At 43.4% G+C, this 18,075-nt stretch overlaps 1 long non-coding RNA gene across 1 annotated transcript; it reads left to right on the top strand.

The window, feature by feature from the left end:
• Nucleotides 1-86: 86 nt before the first annotated feature.
• Nucleotides 87-16,217, top strand: LOC117307604 (uncharacterized). Its single transcript, XR_004521377.2, has 3 exons — nt 87-562; nt 1,622-1,788; nt 13,181-16,217. It is a non-coding gene; the product is annotated as an uncharacterized lncRNA (long non-coding RNA).
• Nucleotides 16,218-18,075: the final 1,858 nt, after the last annotated feature.

Here is an 18,075-nt window from a genome sequence, read left to right as displayed (position 1 = left end):
GGGCGCCCCAGCGTCCCCGCGGACACCGCACCCTCACCCACCGGCTCCGCAGCCCCCCGCCCCGCCGCTCCACCCGCGGGACCTTCCTTCCCCTCCCCCCCACCCCCCGCTCCAGCCGGTCCCCCCCCACCGCGCGTCCGGACGCGCCGCCCCTCCTCCAGTCAGGTCCTGGCTCCTCCTCTCCCACTCCCGCCCCGGCGGAGTCGAGACTAGCCCAGAAGAGAAGGGGAGGAGGTGGTAGGGGTGTGGGTTGCTGGTCTCTCTGGACGATTCACAGTGTCTGGGGCGGCCCCTGCGCTGGAGAGAAATGGAGGGCTCAAGAGGTGCACTCCGGGATGCGGCCCATCCTGGGGAGGAGTCGAGGACCCCACGGCTCGTAGACCCGTCCGACCAGGTCACCGGGCGGACCTGGCGGCGCCAGGCCCTGCGCTCCAGGAGAGGCGCCCGGGAGAGGGGCAGAAAGGTCGAGGGGTCCTCTGGTCCCTAAGCGGCCGGGCTGCGCTGCCCGCCAGCCACGTCTATTAGCGGCTCCTTGTGACCTAAAAACCACTTCACAGAGGAGGTGAGGCCGGGATTTGGATTTCAGCTTTCTTGTCCCAAGCCCTCTGTCCTTCTGACCTGGCTAGATCCACCTGTCCATCAGACCACCCCTCCGCGTCCAGGCGAGCCTTCCCTGAACAGCCCCCCACCCCACGCATGCGTAATTAGGCGCCCTCCTGTGCATCCCCACATCCGCCTCCTACTCCCATAAAACTGCTCTTTGCATAGTTTTAACTGTGGTTACACATATTCCTCCCCCCATCAGACTGTAAGCTCCTTGAAGTCAGAAAAAACCCCTGAACGCCCTTGTAGCTGTAAAAACCCACCCCAACCTGACACATGTTAATTAAAACTAAAATTTTTTAAGGTTTAAAATGCATCGAGCTTTGGCTTTACATTTAGTTTAAAAATGCAGAGTGTTTACTATGGCCAGGCATTTTTCTAGGTACTTTACAAATATTTCCTCATTTACTCCACTACTTCTCAAAGTGTGGCCTGAAGACCACCAGGGTTCCCCAATACCCAAAGGGTCTCTATGAGGTCCCTTTTGCCAGCTATATATCAGTGAGAGGCTAGATGTTCTTCATATACTGAAACACAGACCAGCATATCGTGATTGACTGAATATGCAGATGCAGATTTGTGGGTCCAGCTCTCTGATGATGAGCTAGACATTAAAGAGATTTGCAAAAATATGAGACAATGCCACTGTCCTTGGTACTTGTTTGTTTGTTTTGAAGCATGGTTATTTTTTATTAAAAAATATTAATGTTAGGGACTTCCCTGGTGGTCCAGTGGCTAAGACTCCGTGCTCCCAATGGAGGGGGCCCGGGGTTCGATCCCTGGTCAGGGAACTAGATCCCGCATGCCGCAGCTGAGAGTTTGCATGCTGCAACTAAAGATCCTGCATGCCACAACTAAGACCTGGCACAGCCAAGTAAATAAATAAAAATAAATATTAAAAATAAAGTTCATGTTAACATGTCATGTGTCTATTTTAAATTAATTTTTAAAAAACAGCTTAAATTTCTAGTTACAGTAGGTATCAATAGATATAACATATCTAACAAAATCTCTTTAGGGTCTTCAATGGTTCTTAAGAGTGCCCTCGGAAAAAGGTCCCTGAGAGCAAAAAGTTTGAGAACTGCTGCCTTACAACATCCAAAGAAGTATTATTCTCCCTACTTTACAAAAGAGGAAACTGAGGCACAGAGAAGCCAAGTCCCTCACCCAAGGCCAGGCAAGCTGGTAAGTGCTAAAACTGGGGTCAGATCTGTGCACAGCAATCCAATAAAGTGGACCTATGATTATCCCCACCCTAAATCAAGAACAGTGAGGAATAGGGAGGGACATTAACTTCCTGTAGCTACTGTAACAACTTGCCATAAACTTGGTAACTTGAAACAACAGAAACATCCTCCACCAGTTCTGGAAGCGGGAAGTCTGAGATCAAGGTGCTGTCAGGGTCCTGCTCCCTCTGATGGCTCTAGAGGAGGATCCTTCCTGGCCACTTCCAGCTGCCGGCCTCCTTAGCTCGTGGCAGGATCGCTCCAATCTCTGGCCTTCTCTGTATCTCTTTCTCCTCCTCTGAATCTCTTATAAGAACACTTATCGTTACATTTAGGACCTACCCACACAATCCAGAATGATCTTATCTCAAGATTCTTAATCATATCTGTACAGACACTTTGAAAAATAAGGTCACATTGACAGGTTCCAGGGATTAGGATGTGAACATAGCTTTTTTTTTGGGGGGGGAGGGTGTGTGTCAGGAGGGGTGGCACCATTCAACTCACCACAAGAGGTTAAGTAACTTGCTTAGGGTACCACAGCGGGAGGGATGGAGCTGAACCCAGTGGGTGCCCATGGTGAACTAAGGGATAAATAATGAATGCCCAGATTGGGGCAACTTTACCCTCAAGGTAGCAAAGATGTACTGAGAGTCTTCTGGGAGGGGACAAGGAAAGAGGAGCCACAGTGCCAGCCTGCAGCCTGAGCCTCGGGACCAGGGCAGGAAAGGGATGGGAGAGTGGAAGGGATGAAAATGACTTTAGGAAGGGAAAGGTGACCCCCCCCCCCCCCCGCAAATGATGAGCCTGAGTGCTTAGGAGAATGCTTACAATCTTAAAAAATGTAGGGAGAGGCAGTTGATCCTGATGCTTAAGCATCCAGACCTCTCTGCTTTGTGACCTTGGTCTAGTCACTGACTGGGTGTACCATGATCACACTTGAAAAAATTAATTTCTTCATATCAAATATCCAGTCTTCAAAATTTCAATTGTCTCATCAGTTTACTTCTTTAAAGTTTGTTTGTTTAACCCAAGATCCAAATAATGTTTACATATTGCAATTGGTTGATATGTCCCTCAGTCTCTTTTAATCCTCCATCTCTTTTTTTTTTTTTTTCTCCTTCCCTTGAAATCTATTAGTTGATGAAACAGGATTATTTGCCTTTTAGAGATTCTCAGTCTGGATTCTGATGATTTCACCACTGTGAAATCTCACCTTTAATATGTTTGTTCCCTATAGTTTCTTTAGACTGGTGTTGGATGGAGAGATTGATTTGAGTTGAGTTCAGTTTATTTGGTGGTGATGCATTCTAGCATCTTTCTTTATTTTGGAGGGATTCTGTTCTGTTTATTTAGCTATAGATCACATACAGTGACATTAACCCTTTTAAAGTGTGCCATTCGGTAGTTTTTAGTACATTTACAAGGTTTTGCAAGCATCACCACTCTCTAATTTCACATTTTCATTAGCCTCCCCATAAAACCCTGTACCCATTAGCAGTCACCCTCCATTCCCCTCTGCCCCCAGCCCCTTGTGATCACGAATCTGCTTTCTGGGTCTACAGATTTGCCTGTTCTGAACATTTCATATAAATGGAATCATAGACTATGTGGCCTTTTATGCCTGGCTTCTCCCACTTAGCATCATGTTTTTAAGGTTTATCTGTGTTGTAGCCTGTGTCAGTGCTTCATTCCTCTTTACGGCTGCATCATGTCCCGTTGTAAGGATGGACCACATTTTGTTTATTCATCCATTGGTGGACTTTTAGGTTGTTTCCACCTTCCCTGTTGTTTTGCCTGTTGTAAAAACAGTACTTTTCTTCAGATCACTTTGTAGGAACATCTTCTCCTCACAGATCTCCTTGTTTCTGGGAGATGACACAGGCTCCAGAAGAGGGTAGGGGGGAGATGGGAAAAGGGCTTTATCCAACCAGGGAACTCACAACTATTGAGTGAGTACCTTCTGTGTGCCAGGTGGGGCAATCCTGCGACCACCAAGCTGCTTTCTCTCTAGGCATCTGCCTATCTAGACATTTCGAATAAATGTAATCATACCATATGTGCAGGAATAAGAGAAGACCATAGGCCATGTGTGTGAATCCCAGGTAAAAAATAGGCTCTATTTGTGTGAGTCAGCATACTGGATTGGATGGGGCAAGTTGGGGAGTGGTGGGGAAAGAGGTTGAAGAGAGGACCAGAAACTGATTCTGGGGCCAAGTTCATATTTGATGCAGTAAGTATGTTATATGATCTTCTGCAAGTCATTGAATCGTTCTTTGTCTTAGCTTTTCATCTGTAAAATGGGAATAACCCCAATCATACCTCCCTCCAGGATTTTTGTGGGGATTAAATGAGTTAAAATACGTAAAGTGTTTCAATCAGAGGCTGGCACGTAGTAAGAGCTACATTTATGTTAGCTATTGTTATTTATATTATTATTGTTGTTGTTGTTACTATTACATTTGCTTTTTTTTTTTTTTTTTTTTACATTTGCTTTTATTGTTACCCCTGAAGCATTTAGTTCAGAACAATGACATCATGGAATCAACACTGTTCTGTGACTGTTAGAGGAATTGGAAATTAGGGAAACCAAGTCCCATCAATTGTACCTGCGAAATATCTCTCAAATTCTTCCACTTTTCTTCACCTCCCTGAAACCACTCTAGCCCCACTTAATATTATTTCCCCTCCTGGAAGGCTACTGTAGGCTTCTAACCAAGTCGTCTGCTTCATCTTGTCTTCTTTCTAATCTGTCTTCTACACAGCAGCCAGTAATCTTGATAAACACGTACTTTTTATCACTCCAGGTATCAATGCCAAGTTACAATAAGGCCAAAGTCCTTCCCATGGCCGACAGGACTTTCATAGTGTCATCCGTGTCTACCTCTCCATCTTCATCTCACACTTAATCGGCTCACTCTCTAAGCACCAGCCACCCTGCTATTCCTTTAGTCCTTCTATGTACCATGGTTTATCTATTCCAAACTCAAATCCCTGGTAAGAGCATCCAAATGGCTGAGCTTGGGTCATAGCCAGTGCCCTGGGATCAGACGAAGCAAAGTTTAACTTTTTCAGCTTTCATCAAAGGAATAAAACTCTGCTTTCACCAAGAATCACACAGGGATGGATCACATAGGGGTGGACAGCCCAAACTTAGAAAGGGAGTTCAGATGCTGAGCAGGAAACAACACATGACTTGTTGAGGGGGCCATGCAAATTTGGGTCCAAGCTGAATTGTTGGGAAACAATAGAAAAGGAATTAAAGATCAGTCCACTAGAGGGCCTCTTTCTCCATCCATTCCACACACAGCATTCAACCTCCCCTCCCAATAACACAGAACAGCTATCTAAAGACTATGGGCTTGCTGAAAGATTTGTGAATAAAAAGATATAATGTCTTTGAATTGCTTTAAAATAACCCACTGGGTCGGTGGGATGGTTGGGAATATGGATAAAATGAAGACTGGCCTTTTTGTTAATAATTGTTGAAGCTGGGTGATGGGTGCATGGAGCTTCATCATACTATTTTTCTTCCTTCTGTAATATTAGAAAATTTTTATTAGAAATTAAAAAAATTAATATAGACTATGGACTTGAGTGAATGGCAAAATATTAGCTTTCCTTGGATGAGGTTTGTTTCAGCCGTGGGTAAAAGAAGAGAGATTTGATGCCACCAACAGGAACAGAAGATCTGGAGGCGGGGAGGGGAGAAAGGATGAGTGGGTGCTGGGACCTCCCATGGTTATAGGGACAGGAGGAAGAGCCAGTTGCATGGGCACGTGGAAGAGAGAAGCAGTGATTATGTGGAAGGAGAAGTTACTGCTTCCTGGAAAATCAGGCTACCAGTGCCTGAGAAAGCACACTAGGACTGGAGAGGGAACTTCGGGGCACTAGAGTGTAGCTCCCCTGTGCTGTTGCTATAGACTATCTGATAGATTGAATGTCTGTGCCCTGCAAATTCATATGTTGAAAACCTAACCCCGCAATGTGATGATGTTAGGGGAAGGGGCCTCTGGGAGGTGATGAGGTCATGAGGATGGAGCCCTCATGCATAGGATTAGTGCTCTTATAAAAGAAATGCTGGAAACTCCTCACCCCTCCCACCACGTGAAAAAACAGAGGTCTGTGAACCGGGAAGGGAGTTCTCACCAGACACCAGATCTGCCAGTGCCTTGATCTTGGACTTCCAGCCTCCAGAACTGTGAGAAATAAATTTCTGTTGTTTATAAACCACCCAGTCTATGGTACATTTTTTTTTACCTCCTTTTTTACCTCCTTTTTAAAAAAATTGAGGTATAGTTAACATACATTGTGTAAGTTTAAGGCATACAACATGTTGATTTGATCCCTTTATGTATCGCAGTATGACTGCCACCGTAGCATTAGCTGACATCTGCATGTCTATGGTTTTTTGTTATAGCAGCCAAAGCTGATGAAAACAGACTAGTTCACGAGGACCCTTATTTTTCAGGAGACTGAGTAGTCTTCTGCTCTCCTTGCCCTGTCCCTTGGGCTCAATCCCAAGGGCTGACCACCTGAAATAGCCTCACACCCTCTCTTCTACCCATGACAACCTTGACTTCCCATGGTTGTTAATCTAGATTATCTTCCTCTTCCTTACTCCCTCCTCCTCCTCCTTTAATCTGATAGACTTGAGATGGTCGTGAACTGTTCTCATATCGTCATCACATCTTTAAACACCAGTACGTCACGCAAGACTCAGTTTGTTCTGCAGTGATTCTACTTAATGGTCAACCCCCGCCCCCCAACTCAAGGACATTATATGGAAGATAATAATGTCCCCAAACCCATCATGGAAAACCTTAGTAACAAGAGTCTTTAAAGTGCATTGGGCACGCTCTCTGAATTTCAATGTCTGTTTCCACCTGTAAATACTGGGTCTGTGTAGATTTTCCATTACAGTTACATTAATTTGGTAGCACTTCTCTGCTTTGAGGGTCTCATCCACTTAAATGGTTGGGCTCTTAATTAAATAAAATGTTTAAAGAAAAATAAATAGTAAAAAAATCACCCACTGCCCTTGTATGGGTTCCTTAAAAAGCTTATGAGCTAATGCTTTACTGGAGGGTATGATAGCAGGGAAGCAAGAGTCAGGGAAGAAGGGAAGTGAGACCAAAAAGGAGGGAGAGCAAATTCAAGGTGGAGTATTACCGAAGTTGGTCCAGCTTTGCAGGAACACTCAGCCGGATGCTTAATCTAATGGGAGGTCTCTGGGGAGAATGTGTGAAACTGCTGAACCTCAGAACTGTCCAATAGCACGGACAGGGGTATTGGGAGGGTATATGGAGGGTGGGGAGAAGATGAGCGATTTATCTGCCCGCTCCTTTATGTCTCTCATTAGTCCTCCCCTTGGGGCATTAACCTCCCTGCTTCTCTAGGCAGATCTCCCCTAGTTGGGTTGGTCCTGGGTGCTGAGACAGCCGCAGCCTTTACCCCTGTGCTCTTCTGAGACCATCAGAACTTGTAGGAGCTGAGGTGACCCTGGCACTGCACTGGGTTCTGGCACCACAGGAACAGTGTGAGCTGTAGCTGATGCTGTTCATGCCGGGAAGAGAGGCAAGTATCCCAGGTGGAGGTGGGGGAGGGTACAGGTGGGACAAACGGCTCTGGGTCTGCCACACCCATAATCCGTCCATTTACAAAGTTATGGATGCGGGCTTCCCTGGTGGCGCAGTGGTTGAGAGTCCGCCTGCTGTTGCAGGGGATGCGGGTTCGTGCCTCGGTCCGGGAAGATCCCACATGCCGCGGAGCGGCTGGGCCCGTGGGCCATGGCTGCTGAGCCTGTGCGTCCGTCCACAATGGTGAGAGGCCCGCGTCCTGCAAAAAACAAAACAAAACAAAACAAAATTTATGGATGCAGTAGGCTTCCTCCCATCCCATTTCACTCCCAGGTAACTACTGTTGACAGTCTGATCCATGCGCTTCCTGATTTTTTCCTGAGAATATCTAAACACACATTTATTTTTTAAATGGAAGCATGACATACATATTAGTAAGCAATTTGCTTTTGTCACTTAACATTACCCTGTAATTATCTTTCCAGCTCAGCATATATACATCTACTTTGTTCTTTTTTTCTTTCTAAATAGATAATCCTGCCTCATTCTTGTAAATGATTGTATAGTTTTCTGTTTTATGGATGTACTGTAATTTACCTGATTATTTCTCCCTTGATAGACATTCACACTATTTCCCGGTTTGGGCTATTTTAAACAACATTGCTGTGTAAGTCCAGGCAAGTTTTGGTTCTTTCAATTTGATGGGAAGTGAGTGGCTAAAATACATTACATCCTCATCTGTCCAGCACCTCCATTCCTGCCTATAGATTAGGCAGTAAGGACGAGGCTGCAGGCCACAGCTCACCCTGCAGAGAGCCAGCCCCGGGCTATGTTGGTGCGGGGCGGGGGTGGGGGTGGTGCTGGGGAGAGCGGGTAGGGGGTCCCCCCCCCACTGCAGCCACGCATCTTTCTAAAGTGTAGACTGTAGTGTTAGGAAGAAACTACTACAGGATTTGAGCTTTGGTTGGGTGGCTCCAGGGAGAGTTTAAGGATCTGGGAGTTTGCTCTAGAGTGGGTGCTGTCAGGAAGCAGGGACGATTCTAGGATCCGGGCTCTTAATAAATCTTATCTATACGGAGGACAGACTGGAGAGAAGCTAAGGCTGTAATTGGTACAGAAGCAGCCGTCACTCACATTCGCCAAGAGAGGGATAGATCTGGCATCTTGTGGCCTGGACCACGTTCCTGTTGTCCTGTTCCATCACCATCCCGGAGCGACCTCGGCCGGTGTTGCTGTTCTGTGAAATTGTTATCTCAACGGGAGAACAGCAAGGCCAGCTGATTGTGCCAGGTCAGCAAGTGTACATTTGGTGCTGCTCCCCTCGTTCTCAAAGCTGTGAAGGTTGTTTGATATTCAAGGTGGAAGTAAGGTCTAGGAAAAAGCAAAACTTGACCCTGACCAGCTTCGGAACGTGATCAAATGTCAAAGGCACAACCTCTCCTGGCTGCCTTTATGCCTGGACCTGGCTGTTTCTGGACTACATCTTGGACAGCTGAGAACTCTTCCCTGTTATATTTATTTATTATTATTATTATTTTTCCTGTACGCGGGCCTCTCACTGCCGTGGCCCCTCCCATTGCGGAGCACAGGCTCCGGACGCGCAGGCTCAGCGGCTATGGCTCACGGGCGCAGCCGCTCCGCGGCATATAGGATCTTCCTGGACCGCGGCACGAACCCGTGTCCACTGCATCAGCAGGCGGACTCTCAACCACTGCGCCACCAGGGAAGCCCTCTTCCCTGTTACTTTAAATAGCTTCATTGAGATATAGTTCATATGCCATGAAATCCACACATTTAAAGGGTGCAATTCAATGGCTTTAGTATTTTCACAGATAATGTCAACCGTCACTACTATCTAATCCCAGAACATTTTCTTTTCTTTTCTTTTCTTTTTTTTATGGCTGAGTTGTACAGCTTGCAGGATCTTAAGTTCCCTGATCAGGGATCGAAGCCAGGCCCCCGCAGTGAAAGCACTGAGTCCTAACCACTGGACCCCCAGGGAATTCCCAGAACATTTTCATTGCTCCAAACAGAAGCCCCTACCAGGGGTGAAGGCGGGGAAGGGATAAGTTGGGAGATTGGGATTGACATATACACACTACTATATATAAAATAGATAACTGGGAATTCCCTGGCGGTCCAGTGGTTAGGACTCTGCGTTTCCACTGCAGGGGGCATGGGTTCGATCCCTGGTTGGGGAACTGAGATCCCACACGCCGTGAGGTGTGGCAAAATAAAATAAAATAAAATAAAAGATAATGAATAAGGACCTACTCTATAGCCCAGGGAACTCTACTCAATACTCTGTAATGGCCTATATGGGAAAACAATCTAAAAAAAATGAATATACATATATGAATAACTGATCCACTTTGCTATACAGCAGAAACTAACACAACATTGTAAATCAACTATACTCCAATGAAAATTTTTTTTAAAAAAGAAGCCCTGTTAGCAGTCACTTCCTATTTCCTCCACCACAGACCGAGGAAACCACTAATCTACTCTCTGTCTCTATGGACTTGCCTACTTTGGACATTTCATATAAATAAAATCATACAATGCATAGCCTTCTGTGACTGGCTTCTTTCACTTAGCCTAATGTCTTCAAGGACAATCCTTGTTGTAGCAGGAATCAGTACTCTATTCCTTTTCATGGCTGATAATGTTCCATCAGAGGGATAGACTACATTTTGTTTATCCATTCATCTGTCAATGAACTCCTGGGGTCAATGGGCTTTCCCTGTGGTTTGCTTGTGGTAAAAACAGTACGTTCCTTCTGGAAGCTCAAGTCACTTTGTAGGAACATTTACCTCCTCATAGAACTCCTTGTTTCTCAGAGCTGAACCAGGCTTCAGAAGAGAGTGGGAAAGAAAAGGGAAAAGGGCTGGAATTCCCTGGCTGCCCAGTGGTTAAGGCTCCACGCTTCCACTGCAGGGGGCACAGGTTCAATCCCTGGTCGGGGAACTAAGATCCCACATGCTCCGAGGTGCGACCAAAAGTAAAAAAAAAAAAAAAAAAAAGAAAAAAAGAAAAGGGAAAAGGGCTTTATCGAGCCGAGAAGCTCACAGCCATTCTGTGTTCCAGTCCCACCTGCAAAGATGAAGTGCAGTCCAAAGTGCAAAGATAAATTAGGACAGGAGATGCTGCCCTCGAGGAGTTCATAGTCCAGTGAGTAGAGAGGGTACATGTGTTGTTTTGCCTGTCAGGATCCATCCTATTTTTCTGATTTTCCTTGGGGGAACCACCCTTCTCTTGCTCTCTGGTTCCCAGGAAGGAGAAACCAGGGCCTGACCAATCAGCACCGTCCAACCCGTGGGGCTAGTGGTTCGCTCAGGGGTGGGCATTGACTTCAGACAGTCCAATGAGATTCCATCACACTTTTACTGGACCTCTTGAAAAAGGCAAATTTTTGTTTTGGTTGGTTGTTTTTTCCTATTGGGTTGCTGAGAAAATAGGCTGGAAGCCTGGGGCTCTTGGTGGCCATCTTGCCATGATCTGGGGAGAGCCAGTATGGGTAAGAGGTCAACAGGGAGGAAAGCAGGGCTAAGAGACGGGAGAGCAAACCACATCCTGGGATGTCATTTGAGCAGGTGGGTCAAGCTGTGCCTTATTTTTTGCTACCTCTAGGCTTTTCAGCTATATGAACCAATAATTTTTAAGAACTAATAAAAAAATTAATTGTGGCAATGGTTGCACAACTCTGTGACTATAACTAAAACCATTGAATTGTACACTTTAAAATGGGTGAATTATATGGTATATAAATTATATCTGAATAATAAAACAATAAAATAACACAAGGTAAAGACTATGATAGGACCATTCACAGGATTGAAACCCAAAGTAAGAACAGGTCAGTCTGGGGAAAGGGGAAGGCAAGCAGCCTGCCTGAGGAAATATTACTCCATTTTACAGATGAGAAACTGAAGACCCTCCCAGAAAGGAATTGAGTGTGAGCATTTGAGTGAGTGACAGGGCTAAGAATTAAAGGGATTAGTACTTTCTAGCCCATGACCTAGTCTCTGAAAACATAGTCTCTACTTACATGCTGTCAAAATTTCTAAGCCGTGCCACCACTTAATTGACCTAAATTATTTTAAAGCATTTATAGTATTGAGCCTGCTCACCACAAACATCTCCAAACAGACATGGGGGAAGTCTTTGTAGCTGTAATGTCTCTTGTTTTGGATTTCCAGAGTTTGTTAAAACTCTTCCACAGCTCAAACTGGCTTAAGCAAAAAAGTTATATAAATAAGAAATCCAACATGTGGACTTCAAGCACAGCTGGATCCAGGGGCTCAGCTACGTCGTCTGACTTCTGCTATTCTCTGCCCCTCAGCTCCAGGTTTGCACCATGTTGATGCCACTCTCGTGCAGGCTCTCGACACATGGTGGCCAAGGTAGCATTCAGGACCTCTAGGATTACATCCTACCTGTTCAGTGACCTCAGAAAATGCAGTGGATTTCCATTGCATATCATTGGCTCAGCTTGGGACACATGCCCACTCCTGGACCAATCACTGTACTTAGGGACATGGATGTTGCTGATTGTTCAGGCTTAGCGCCAGAGACTGGGGGCAGTCCATCTGAGTGGCATGGGATAAGATAGGAGGGAGGAGAATCCTCTTACAGAGGGGAGAATGGATGTTGAGCAGACAAAGTAGAAATCAATATTTAGTTTGGGACCAGGAAGCTGATAGTACTTGCTCACACTGTAGAAAAATAGCCATCTGACAAAGTTGATATTAAAAATTTTCTTTTTAATACTTCAATTTCACCTTCATGACCTGGACTATCCTTTTCTTTTCACTTAATTATCCAAATCTTCAAGTATTGTTCCTCTCTCTTCACTAATATCCTCACCAGTGGCTCCTAGGATCAAGAATGGCCCCCTTCTGGGACTTCCCTGGCAGTACAGTGGTTAAGACTCTGCTTCCAATGCAGGGGGTGCAGGTACAATCCCTGGTTGGGGAGCTGGGATCCCACGTGCCATGTGGCATGACCATGAAAAAAAAATAAAAAGAATGGCTCCCTTCTGTTCTGTAGCATTTTCTACTTGGATTACCCGCTTCAGCCTGTAATTAATTACTTCCATGTATTGTTCCCTGTGTGTATGCAGAACCCATCACAGGGGCCCAGGGTCATGTGACCCAGCCTTCACATTCAGCCACAGCCTCACATTTAGACTTTTCATTTTTACAGAAGCTAATTTGCCATTGTGTTTACCATTCAGGACAGGAGTTTGTATCAGTCAGAAAATAGAACTCACTTGAGGTCTTTCCAACAGAAAGTTTTAATATAGGAAACCAGTTAAACAGATGCATAAGTTACCTACTGCTGTGTAACAAGTTGCCCCAAAACTAAGTGGCTTAAAACAACAATAATCATTATCTTTCTTTTTAAAAAAATAAATAAATTTATTTAATTTATTTATTTTTGGCTGTGTTGGGTCTTTGTTGCTGCACGTGGGCTTTCTCTAGTTGTGGTGAGCAGAGGCTACTCTTCGTTGCAGTGGACGGGCTTCTCATTGTTGTGGCTTCTCTTGTTGCCGACCACCGGCTCTAGGCACGTGGGCTTCAGTAGTTGTGGCTTGCAGGCTCTAGAGCGCAGGCTCAGTAGTTGTGGTGCATGGGCTTAGCTGCTCTGCAGCATGTGGGATCTTCCCGGACCAGGGCTTGAACCTGTGTCCCTTGCATTGGCAGACGGATTCTTAATCACTGTACCACCAGGGAAGCTCATAATAATCATTATCTTTCATACTTTCTGTAGATCCGGAATTCAGGAGCACTTTGGCTGAGTGGTCCTGATACAGGATCTCTCAGGAGATTGCAGTCAAGATATTGGCAGGGACTGCAGCATCTGAAGACTTAACTGGGTCTGCAGGAGCCACCTCCATGATGGTGCCCTCACATTGCTGTTGATGGGAGGCCTGAGTTTCTCTCTGTGTGGGCATCTCCCAGAGCTGCTTGAGTGTCCTCATGACATGGTAGATGGCTTTCCCCAGAGGAAATGAGTCAAGAGAACAAGAAAGAAGACAGCAGAAGCAAGAACTACAATTCTGCAGCCTGTGGAAGGAAAACCACATTCACATAGAGATTGACAAAATGAAAAGGCAGAGGACTTTGTACCAGATGAAGGACCATGATAAAACCCCAGAAAAACAACTAAATGAAGTGGAGATAGGCAACCTTCCAGAATAATGATAGTGAAGATGATCCAGGACCTCGGAAAAGCAAAGGAGGCAAAGATCGAGAAGATGCAAGAAATGTTTAACAAAGACCTAGAAGAATTAAAGAACAAATAAACAGAGATGAACAATACAATAACTGCAATGAAGAATCAATAGCAGAATAACTGAGGCAGAAGAATGGATAAGTGACCTGGAAGACAGAATGGTGGAATTCACTGCCACCGAACAGAATAAAGAAAAAAGAATGAAAAGAAATGAAGACAGCCTGAGACCTCTGAGACAACATTAAATGCAAAAACATTCTCATTATAGGGGTCCCACAAGGAGAAGAGAGAGAGGAGGGACCCGAGAAAACATTTGAAGAGATTATAGTCGAAAATTTCTCTAACATGGGAAAGGAAATAGCCAACCAAGTCCAGGAAATGCAGAGAGTCCCATACAGGATAAACCCAAGGAGAAACACGCTGAGACACGTAGTAATCAAATTGACAAAAATTAAAGACAAAGAAAAAGTATTGAAAGCAACAAGGGAAAAATGACAAATAACATACAAGGGAACTCCCATAAGGTTAACAGCTGATTTCTCAGCAGAAACTCTACAAGCCAGAAGGGAGTGGCATGATATACTTAAAGGGATGAAAGGGAAGAACCTACAACCAAGATTACTCTACCCGGCAAGGATCTCATTCAGACTTGATGGAGAAATCAAAAGCTTTACAGACAAGCAAAAACTAAGAGAAATCAGCACCACCAAACCAGCTCTACAACAAATGCTAAAGGGACTTCTCTAGGCAGGAAACACAAGAGAAGGAAAAGACCTACAATAAGAAACCCAAAACAATTAAGAAAATGGTAGTAGGAACATACATATCGATAACTACCTTAAATGTAAATGGATTAAATGCTCCAACCAAAAGACATAGATAGACTGGCTGAATGGATACAAAAACCAGACCCATATATATGCTGTCTACAAGAGACCCACTTCAGACCTAGGGACACATACAGACTGAAAGTGAGGGGATGGAAAAAGATATTTCGTGCAAATGGAAATCAAAAGAAAGCTGCAGTAGCAATACTCATATCAGATAAAATAGACTTAAAATAAAGAATGTTACAAGAGACAAGGAAGGACACTACATAATGATCAAGGGATCAATCCAAGAAGAAGATATAACAATTATAAATACATATGCACCCAACGTAGGAGCACCTCAATACATAGAGAACTGCTAACAGCTATAAAAGAGGAAATCGACAGTCACACAATAATAGTGGGGGACTTTAACACCTCACTTATACCAATGGACAGATCATCCAGACAGAAAATTAATAAGGAAACACAAGCTTTAAATGACACAATAGACCAAATAAATTTAATTGATATTTATAGGACATTCCATCCAAAAACAGCAGATTACACTTTCTTCTCAAGTGCACACGGAACATTCTCCAGGATAGATCACATCTTGGGTCACAAATTGAGCCTTGGTAAATTTAAGAAAATTGAAATCATATCAAGCATCTTTTCCGACTACAACACTATGAGATTAGAAATGAATTACAGGGGAAAAAACGTAAAAAACACAAACACATAGAGGCTAAACAATACGTTACTAAATAACCAAGAGATCACTGAAGAAATCAAAGAGGAAATCAGAAAATACCTAGAGACAAATTACAATGAAAACACGATGATCCAAAACCTATGGGATATAGCAAAATCAGTTCTAAGAGGGAAGTTTATAGCAATACAAGCCTACCTCAAGAAACAAGAAAAATCTCCAATAAACAATCTAACCTTTCACCTAAAGGAACTAGAGAAAGAAGAACAAACAAAACCCAAAGTTAGCAGAAGGAAAGAAATCATAAAGATCAGAGCAGAAATAAATGAAATAGAAACAAAGAAAACAATAGCAAAGATCAATGAAACTAAAAGCTGGTTCTTTGAGAAGATAAACAGAATTGATAAACCTTTAGCCAGACTCATCAAGAAGAAGAGGGAGAGGACTCAAATCAATAAAACAAGAAATGAAAAAATAGTTACAACAGACACCGCAGAGATACAAAGCATCCTAAGAGACTACTACCAGCAACTCTATGCCAATAAAATGGACAACCTGGAAGAAATGGACAAATTCTTAGAAAGGTATAACCTCCCAAGACGGAACCAGGAAGAAATAGAAAATATGAACAGACCAATCACAAGTAATGAAATTGAAACTGTAATTAAAAATCTTCCACCAGGGGCTTCCCTGGTGGCACAGTGGTTAAGAATCTGCCTGCCAATGCAGGGGACACGGGTTCGAGCCCTGGTCCAGGAAGATCCCACATGCCGCGGAGCACCTAAGCCTGTGCGCCACAACTATTGAGCCTGAACTCTAGAGCCCATGAGCCACAACTACTGAAGCCCGCGCTCCTAGAGCCCATGCTCTGCAACAAAGGAAGACACTGTAATGAGAAGCCTGTGCACTGCAACAAAGAGTAGCCCCTGCTCTCCACAACTAGAGAAAAGCCCCTGCGCAGCAACAAAGACCCAATGCAGCCAAAAATAAATAAATAAAATAAATTTATTTAAAAAAATATGGCTTAAAAAAAATCTTCCAAAAAACAAAAGTCCAGTACCAGATGGCTTCATAGGTGAATTCTATCAAACATTTAGAGAAGAGCTAGCACCCATCCTTCTCAAACACTTCCAAAAAATTGCAGAGGAAGGAACACTCCCAAACTCATTCTACAAGGCCACCACGCTGATACCAAAACCAGACAAAGATACTACAAAAAAAGAAAATTACAGACCAATATCACTGATGAATATAGATGCAAAAATCCTCAACAAAATACTAGCAAACAGAATCCAGCAACACATTAAAAGGATCAAACACCATGATCAAGTGGGATTTTGCCCCAGGGATGCAAGGATTCTTCAATATATGCAAATCAATCAATGTGATACACCATATTAACAAATTGAAGAATAAAAACCATATGATCATCTCAATAGATGCAGAAAAAGCTTTTGACAAAATTCAACACCCATTTATGATAAAAACTCTCCAGAAAGTGGGCACAGAGGGAACCTACCTCAACATAATAAAGGCCATATATGACAAACCCACAGCAAACATCATTCTCAATGGTGAAAAACTGAAAGCATTTCCTCTAACATGAGGAACAAGACAAGGATGTCCACTCTCATCGCTATTATTCAACATAGCTTTGGAAGTCCTAGCCTCGGCAATCAGAGAAGAAAAAGAAATAAAAGGAATACAAATTGGAAAAGAAGAAGTAAAACTGTTGCTGTTTGCAGATGACATGATACTATACATACAGAATCCTAAAGATGCCACCAGAAAACTACTACAGCTAATCAATGAATTTGGTAAAGCTGCAGGATATAAAATTAATGCACAGAGATCTCTTGCATTTCTATACACTAATGATGAAAAATTTGAAAGAGAAATTAAGGAAACACTCCCATTTACCATTCCAATGAAAAGAATAAAATACCTAGGAATAAACCTACCTAAGGAGATAAAAGACCTGGACTCAGAAAACTATCAGACACTGATGAAAGAAATCAAAGATGATACAAACAGATGGAGAGATATACCATGTTCTTGGATTGGAAGAATCAATACTGTGAAAATGACTATACTACCCAAAGCAATCTACAGATTCAATGCAATCCCTATCAAATTACCAGTGACATTTTTTACAGAACTAGAACAAAAAATCTTAAAATTTGTATGGAGACACAAAAGACCCCAAATAGCCAAAGCAATCTTGAGGGAAAAAAATGGAGCTGGAGGAATCAGACTCCCTGACTTCAGACTATACTACAAAGCTACAGTAATCAAGACAATATGGTATTGGCACAAAAACAGAAATATAAATAAATGGAACAGGATAGAAAGCCCAGAGATGAACCCATGCACCTCTGGTCAACTAATCTATGACAAAGGAGGCAAGGATATACAATGGAGAAAAGACAGTCTCTTGCATAAGTGGTGCTGGGAAAACTGGACAGCTACATGTAAAAGAATGAAATTAGAACACTCCCTAACACCATACACAAAAATAAACTCAAAATGGATTAGAGACCTAAATGTAACACCAGACACTATAAAACTCTTAGAGGAAAACATAGGAAGAACACTCTGACATAAATCACAGCAAGATCTTTTTTGATCCACCTCCTAGAATAATGGCAATAAAAACAAAAATAAACAAATGGGACCTAATGAAACTTAAAAGCTTTTGCACAGCAAAGGATACTACAAACAAGATGAAAACACAACCCTCAGAATGGGAGAAAATATTTGCAAATGAATCAACGGACAAAGGATTAATCTCCAAAATATATAAACAGCACGTGCAGTTCAATATTAAAAAAACAAACAACCCAATCAAAAAATGGGCAGAAGACCTAAATAGACATTTCTCCAAAGAAGACATACAGATGGCCAAGAAG

This window comes from Tursiops truncatus, chromosome 13, assembly GCF_011762595.2.
Source record: "Tursiops truncatus isolate mTurTru1 chromosome 13, mTurTru1.mat.Y, whole genome shotgun sequence".
NCBI classification, from domain to species: Eukaryota; Metazoa; Chordata; class Mammalia; order Artiodactyla; family Delphinidae; genus Tursiops; species Tursiops truncatus.
Note: the sequence above shows the minus strand (reverse complement) of the source record. Positions and strands in the feature narration are given on the sequence as shown.